Consider the following 8905-nt stretch of genomic DNA (forward strand, 5'->3'; position numbering starts at 1 on the left):
CTATTTTTTGTCTCCAAAAGTTGATATCAAGTCTTCTAGAACCGTGTTTAGATTTGTATTAGACTTTGGAGGAAATCTATCTAATGCATTATTGAGAGTGAAATTGAAGTCCCCACCAATAACAATATTCATATTATGATGCTTTCCACATAAGTCATTCACCACGTTACTTAATCCATCATGAAGTTGCATATTTTCTGCTTTGGTAGTGGCCAATTCGTCCAAACTATGAAAATCCCGACGATGAACCTCTGAGTTTGAGAGGCACTAACTGAAACATAAGTTCTGCAGGGGGTTCCACAAGAAAAATAATAAATTCTGGAGTTATAACATTTTCTAATAAAGTTGCTGAGATAAGAGCTCCAGCTCATTGATAACCTGCTAGGTATCTCAGTCCAGGCAAGTCCAGTGTGATGCTAATCAATCAATCAGCAGAAGCTGAAGCCTGATGACACCACCCCTCATTTGCATTTAACTTTTCTTGATAATGCATCCAATGCACAAGGAAAAGTAAGTAAAGGAGACACTTTTATAAGGAAAAGACACAACAAAATATAGACTTTTCTTGACAAAAATGCATGCTCAGAAAAAAACATTTTTTGATGACGGTGCATGTATAAAAGAAAGGAAAAACAAAACATATATATTTCTTGACTGCAACACGTGTAAGGACAAGGAAAAACAATATATATATTTATGATTTTTCTTTATTATGTCTGTTTTTGTCTTCCATACAATGGTAGATAGATATTTAGCAACAGTTTTGATAATATTCATCAGTGGAATAAAGTATAATCAGCAAAGCATATCACTATCACCAATGTCTTAGCTCTTCCCAAGAAAAATATAATCTTTTGTACAGTAGTAATAATGAAGCACTTCCACAGGGTATGCTCTATAACTGCAGCAGCCCAGGCCCATAGCGCCAACATAACCTGATGATTAAGTTAAGACTGCAAGACACAGCTCTCAAATGCCAAATCTGGTCCCCTGTAAGTTTCTGCAGAGAGCCACATAGTTAGAACCAATAGCTGGTTGCTAAAAGTTTCTTATATAAGTATTTTTTAAATCTGTATTCCACCTAAATGAAATGTTCAATATTATTTAATTTCATGAAGTATGCAGCAAATGCAGAGACAGCTATTTATTAATATTTTTACAGTTTGTTATTGGGTCCTTTTATTAATACATTCAGCCACAACCAGCACCCGCCTCTGAATTAAACAAACAGAACATTTACTAATGACTATCAAGAAACCCCCCAAAATTTTTTGAATTCATCTGAGCAATCTAAGCCTGTCAAAGTCACGCTACACTTATTTGGGGCTCAGCTCAGCTGATTTATAATATATATCAGGGCTGTAGAATAGATTGCAATGGGGATAATATTGGTAAATTTTGCAACAATATCATTTGCAATATGTGATTCTTTTCTTCATTTCTCATCTGTGCCACCATTGCCCTTTGAGTTTTAACATTTTGGACAGTGTCATTTGTGTCCAGTGTGAACATCTGCTGCCTTAGGACTCTGTCCACCAGGCTAAATATTACATTAATACGTAAAATCCAAGTTCAGAACATTATGAATTTATTAGTTAAAAATTATTATTGCCCTCTGGACAGTCCTTTGCCATATGAATATTGCACACGCTAATGTTGCAAAGACGAGATATTTGCAATATATTGTGCAGCTTTAATACATATATATTTAGACCCGGCCACCCTTTAGGGCAGGGGTGGGCAATCGTGGTCCTCGAGGCAACTCTTAGATGTCTCCCTGGTCCAACACACTTGAATCCAACAGCTGAATCACCTCCTAAGTGCAGTGAAGTTCTCCAGAGTCCTGCTAATGACCTCATTATTTGACTCAGGTGTGTTGAAGTAAAGATGCATCTAAAAGTTGTAGGAAACCGGCCCTCAAGGCCTGGAGTTGCCCACCTCTGCTTTAGGGCATGCCACTCTGAGTGGGGATCCACTCCATCCCTAAAGCTCTCTCTAATAACAGTGATTTTATGTTTTTTGTAGAATGTCACAGTAAAGTTAAAATTAGCACATAATAATAACATAATAATAATAAACATAATAATTTCAATTTTGTCATTATGTAAGAAAATATACACTGCCAGACAAAAAAACATATATGTGATTGGTGTCATGGTTGTCTTTTATCTTACTAGGTCTCACTGAGGTAATGGAGCTTTAGCAGAAGTTCAAGCTGGAAGACTCCGCCCCCTCCGTTCACCCATTGACGTCATGCTCATCCCCGTCCTCAGCCTGGACCTCACTCTTCACGTTCAATCAGCAATCAGGCTCTGCATAAAAGGATCCACACCCAAACCGTCAGACGCTTCCCAGCTGCGTTCAACCCACCACCTCCCCATCTCCACCCTCATCCTTCGGTTCTCCAGGATGGAACCCTTCCTGACCACCACCACCACCAGTGTCGGGCCCCGGCGGGAGAGCATCCCTAATCAGTTATCGGGATGTTCATCAAGTTCACATCAAATCTCAGCTCAAATCAGCTGCCGGGGCCCGAGCGCCAAAGAACTGTTATTCATTGCTGTCATTAAATCTTTTAATTGTTCCTTGTTCTCCGTCTGAGTCTCTCCAGATTGAAATGACAGAAGGATTGGTGGCTATCAAACTAGAAGTGTTTTGATTTGATCCCAAACAACAAACACCTGCCATGTTTGTTTGTTTTTCCATTGCAGACTTGAAGAAGCAGTGGACCATCAACCTCTTTTCACACGGATCCCAGTTCTACTCTGGTTAACTGAGGAGCAGATCATGGAGGGAGGTGAGGAGAACAAAAACAGAGTGGAGGGGGAACAGAGAAAGACAAAGTCCAATTATGATGCAGTCGAGTGTGCTTGTGTGGGTGAGAGGCAGAGTGTGTGTTCCGCGGCACACTGGTGCAAAAATGTTTTACTCTGTTCTTAGATGCACTGTGTGCGTGCAAAACGTGTGCCACAGGGCATGTGTTCATGCGTCAGCGCTCACTGGTGAACACATGTGCGCTCTGTGTGGGCGAACGGGGGACCAGCTTCTGACAAGAGGGGCTCGGTTTGTCCAGCAGTACAATATGGTGATGAGCGCTGGAGAGGAGAAAGCTCATCAATGATGCAAAGGTTCAAAGACTTGGTGCCTGTCTCATCATCAGAGCTGCAACAAACACAAAGGAGGTGACCAAGTGACCCTCCTCCCTCCTCCACACACCACCAGCACACACACACACACACACACACGCACACGCATGCACACATGCACACATGCACACACACACATACACACATTTTGTGCCCTATAAAAGGAGAGTCTATAAAAGACGCCTGCTTTACACAAAAATTCAGCTTGAATCTGCTCCACCTTTCAACTGATCAACTGACATCGTTCACATGTAAGCCAGGCATCACCAGCAGGATCTTTTCACAACAACTCCATCTGGAACCCAAATACCACATAAATCGCTCCGTAAGACGGAAAGACATGAGAATTTACAGCTGGGAATATTTCCTGCTCAAAACCTGAGATGTTACTTGAAACAAAATAATGACATGAAGGTCAATATGAAAGGATGATAAATTGACTTACCTTTCATGTGATGGATTCTCCACAGGCTCTCTGCTTGCAGAAGACACATCAAAGCAATTACAAATGAGAGGAAGCATGAGGAAGTAGTGAGAGAATAATCAATATTCTCTCACTACTAAAAGGGGCTCTCCCAGTCGTTGTAGTCTCCTGACGCTTGCAGCGTGGAATATGGAAAAGAAAACCTGCTCTGAGATTTTGGATGCAGATGCACAGTTTATTGTTCCAGCTACTGGCTGTGCCTTCCTTTCTCCTCAGACTCATATGGAGAGTGTTTTCCACTGTTCCTCGACAAATTCTTCCCTCCTTGGAGTACTAGGACTCATTTCAAGGCGGGTTTTTGATGTCATTTTGGAGGAGGATCAATATATGTTGGACCTTTTTAGAAATTCAGAAATTCAGATGACAAAATGGAATCTGGCACGTATGGGGAAAACCACTGCCAGGAGCTGTGACAAAAAAAACCAGGGGGCTTATGACCTTGTGCAAGCTGACGTTTCCCTCCTTCTGCTTGTGAATTGATGCGGGGATTCCTAGTGCTATTTTTAGCCTCTTGGTCGTGGAGAGCTGAGCGTGGGTGGAGGAGAGAGAGAGGAGAGGAAGAGAGAGAAGCTGGGTGGTGGAGGGTGAAGAGGAGGTAGAGATGGAAAGAGATGGGAAGCTAAGGAGATGGAGGTGAAGGGTGGTGGTTGGGATTTGCATGAGGAAGGAGGAAGAGATGGAGGGGGGGGCAGGGTGGTTAGGGGGTTCCCATGCGGACTTCAGCTGCAGCAGCATCAACACAAAGCTCCCCGCTATGGGGGCTTTGAATCGTGACCAGACAGCTAGGAAAAAACAGAAGGGAGCGTCGTGTCATCCTCTCTGCACAGGACGGTACTGCCTGCTTTCATTTTAGCATGGAGTGTTAAATTATACAGGTGCTTTAAAATGATGCTGGAGCAGAACTCGTGCTGGGTTGGAGGAATGGGGGGAGGGACTTTTATTAATGGGACTAATGCGTTGATCAGGGAGGCTGTTCAGCAGTAAACCTAGAGTTATAAACATAGAATGTTTTTTTATAAAGATAGATGTATATATCTGCAGCCTCTAATGCAGGCCTGTCTCAGCAGTGCTATTAAAAGCATTGATTTTATGTCTCTTACATCCCAAACTGCTAAATTATATTAAAGTCACGACGAGGCGAGTTAAAATGCGCACAGCCATATCTCCACTTGCGCAGCTTTTGTCTTTTAAATGACAACCACTAATTGTTATCCTGTGCATTTCTTCACGTGTTCCCAGCAGATGAAGTCTTTCGCTTCAGCCCACGGGTTGAAGTCAGGAGGAACGTGGAGGGATGTGCGGCATATGGGGAGCGGGTTTATTATTTATCACCTCCGCACTATTTTTAGAGGAGCTGGCATTGAGGGTGTCGGGGCGCATGGATGGCAGGTTTCCCCGTCAACCTGCAGGTCACACAGCGGGGGGAGCCCCATGCATGGTGTTCCGCAGGGAAGGGGAGGGGTAGAAGAAAAACCACAGGCATCAGAGGACTCCTCTGGCTGGCTGCATTATTCACTCACGCACTCAATCAGAGGTGTGTAATTACAGACACAAATAGGAGAGAGGAAAATGACAACATAGGGGACATAACCTATGGACGGTCTCTTAACAAGAAGAAACATTATTAGTCATAATTCACCTGAAATTTACAAGAGTAAGCTCACCTGTACAGCATGACGGTTAAAGCAGATATTTACATTTGCTCTAAAAAAAAGAGAAAAATGTACATTTTTAATTTAATTAATTTATAATAAACTCCTTTATTTTAAACTCAGGTTGGATTATCAGAGTGATTTATTTGCTAAATAACAGAACATAGGGTTTTTAAAGAGTCTTTTACTTACATCTGTGGGGTTCCGTTTGTCTAAAATTAACAACAATAATTTAAGTTATTTAGCCAGTTGTTAGAGGAAAAAATGTCTTAATTTTTTATAGTCTTGTTTTTATTATGTTATTCAGATTGATTTATGAATGTCAAACTAAATATTTAATTAGCAAGCTAAACATTTATTTTACCAACTATGTATTCACCATGAATGGGAAGCTAAATATTCCAAAGGATAAAACAGAGCAGCAAATTTCAGGCTTTCTGTTTTTTTCTGCTTGTCTCTTGCAACCTCAGTGAACTGCGGACATCTTTGACACCTTTACTTTTATTAAGCTTCTTCTCTGTGGTTCCTTTGTCTGTGATTATTGTTTTAGAAATACTGAAAATATTCACCTTGAATCATTTTCCCTCAGTAACAGTGTTGACATGATAGGGTTGCAATCAGGCAGAAGGTTGATTTTTTTATTATTATTATTTCTCACTAACTGGTCACTGATCAAAGCAGATCAAGCTGAAAGTCATAGAAGTCCTTGTGGTGATGTCTGCTATGTGCAGCAAAATTAAAAACGCTTCCTCAAGTGAATCCATTGTATTTTAGTGGTTTGTTATTAATGACAGTAATCTCCAAATCTTTAGTGCTTTTCCTTTTCACCCATCCTCGGTTCTTGTCTTGCCTCGTTTATAAGTGATATCCACGAAGGACATTCGCTGTAGGCAGCTGTTGGTACAGCCAAAGCCTCAACTAGCGATTCAGAATGATAAGTGACAATGCTGCTGTGATGCAGCTTTTTGCAATGCTGCAGTTATGTAGCCTATTCCTAAAACAAACTTTTATTTTTACCTAAGTTTTGCATTAAAAACTGTCAGATAAAAAAAGTCAACCTCATAATGTCAAACTAAATAAGACACTGATTTTGTCAAGTTTGATTTTATAATGCTAAAAATTGTATCACATACAGTATTCCTTAGTGCATCTTTGGTTAAAACTCTTAGAATAAGTTATGAAATAAAAACATCTAACAGAAATAAAAATGTCATGTATAAGTTAATCTTTGTCGGTGGGAGAAAGCCCAGACAAAGCAGTGAAGGGAAATGAGAAACAAGTGGAAATGTGTACGAAGGTGATGGCCTGGCAATGTTGGGGGACACTGCTCACCTAAACTAAGGTTATTGTCAGGCAATAGAAGAATCACTTTGAGGATATCCAGCCACTAAGTTCTGTTTATTTATATAGAGTCAATGTAGAACATTTCATTAACCTTTTAGAAGGAGAGATGCATGGTTCCAGGTTATAGCAAAAATGCTAATTTCCACATGTAGTCCCAGCACAGAGGGTATTAGGGCTCCCTCTGTGCGCAGGAGTCAGTGTCTGAGGGATTGGAGAAAGGCAAGGTCATTACCATGGCAGAGGTTGCTTAGGTACTTAAAAAGCTCCACAGTTGAAAGGGCACCAGGGGCAGACAAGATCAGCCGTAAGATTCTGAACACTCTGGACTTTGTGGGGTCTGCATGGCTGACAGGCCTCTTCAGTATACACTGAGAAGTGAGACAACAGTGGCAGAGAGGCCGACCAGGATGGTGGACCCAGTCTAGAACAACGGGGACCAGAGAGTGTGTTGCAACTATTGAGGGATCTAACTTCTATTCTCTGTGGAAAAACATGCTCAGTTTGTTGGAAAGGAAGCTCTGACTGATTAATGAAGCTCATACTCTGGAGTAGCAGCATGGTTTTGGTCTTGGCCAAGACCTTTACCCATTTCCAGACTGCTGTGGGAGCTCATGGCACTCTAGGTTTTGGTGTACATGTGTTTTGTAGATCTGCTGATAGTTTATGACCACATTCATTGAAGAACTGTAGGGTGTTACTTTAAGAGCGCATGATGCTTTTTAGGGCTATGTAGTTCTCATATAACCTGCTTTGGTTATAAATAGCAGGGTTTTCCATTTTTACTGCTTCTCTTCATATTGTTCACAAACAGAATCTAAAGGCAGAGTTGTTGAGAGGAGGTTGTCTGGTTTGGGAGTCTTGGGGACTCATCAAGGCCATGATCTTTAGATTGGCCTGAGTATGAACAGCTAAACAACAGTCAGCTTCTGTAAGTCTGAGGTCACGATTCTCAATCACAAAAGCTAGAATCCAGCAAAGATTGTGCTTAGTTTGCACTACTGTAATTAATGAGGCAAAAATAAGAGCTCTCTTTCTATGAGCTGACTCTCATCTCATCTTATCATCGCACTGTATATGTGAAGATTCTTAAATTGTGAATTTATTCTCTACAGGATATTAGATTGACACAAAGATCAAACGTTAAGGCATGCTGAGCTGCTTGAAGCCTTTTCAGTGCATTGTTTATTATTTAAACTAAGCAATAATCTGATATAACAACAGAAGTTACAAAATAATCAAGTGGCGTGGTGCTATTAAACAACCACGTTATTTTATTCCATGTTTCTATTTTCTGTTATTGAATGCAGCGTGCTAAATGGATTCGTTTCTGTCTGATTGTCTGTGTATCATATGTGTGTCTGTCTGACTGCATTCATTGCGGACTGCTACCCTCTAGCAACTTTTCTCAGTTTCTCTATTTGAAAACCTCCCTTCCCTACTTGTTGTGTAATGTGTCTTTGTTTATACCTCCATTTTACTGGACACCTTCCCTGTCTGCTGCCTATATGCATCACACTCTCTTTGTTTCTGCTGTGCTACAGAGAAATCCCTCCTTCCAACTCAATAGCAACACAATTTTATTGAGCCCAGTAAAATCGTGTATATTCCTAGTGGTCAAGCTGAGGGAAGGACAGAACAATACAAGACTTTACATGAGAAAGTAAAGCAGCTTTGGAAAGTGGCCGGTTAAATTCTTAATTAACCCTACCTTAATTTGTCCACCCAGGATCCTGACCCACTCTGTTAGCTATTAACATTCCAGTTTTAACCATAGGTGGCATTTTTTTTTATTTTATTACAAAAGATTCTATTCATTATTCTCCTACTTCTTTTATGCCACATAGTGTTTTTCAACAAATAACTGCTTGACTGGCAATTTAGTCACTGCTGCCATTTACAGAAGGTAAAATTGAATTCATGTATTGACTTTCCTTTCCCTTTATAGAACAATATCCATTTTTTCAATACCCATTTTGTTAATTCTGTTTATTACTTCTCTTAACTGAATGATAGAACATCTTGTTCGAATTGCTTCAGAGAAAACAATCGCTGCAGGCTATTTGTAATAGGTCCTATGTAGGTACATTTTAAACATGTACGCTTAATAAAACACTCCCATTGTTGATCCACACAAAATTATCGCACTACAGTTTCCTAAATATGAGGAGGAACAATTGTTAACATAAATTAGGGTAAGATTCTAAAATATATAAGCTAAATACCGACCTAAATAAATACTGTATAATGATAGTCAACATAAAGTGTGTGCTCACAAAATC

The sequence above is a fragment of the Poecilia mexicana genome, unplaced genomic scaffold, assembly GCF_051168715.1.
Source record: "Poecilia mexicana isolate PSO_F unplaced genomic scaffold, ASM5116871v1 scaffold_17, whole genome shotgun sequence".
Taxonomy (NCBI): Eukaryota; Metazoa; Chordata; class Actinopteri; order Cyprinodontiformes; family Poeciliidae; genus Poecilia; species Poecilia mexicana.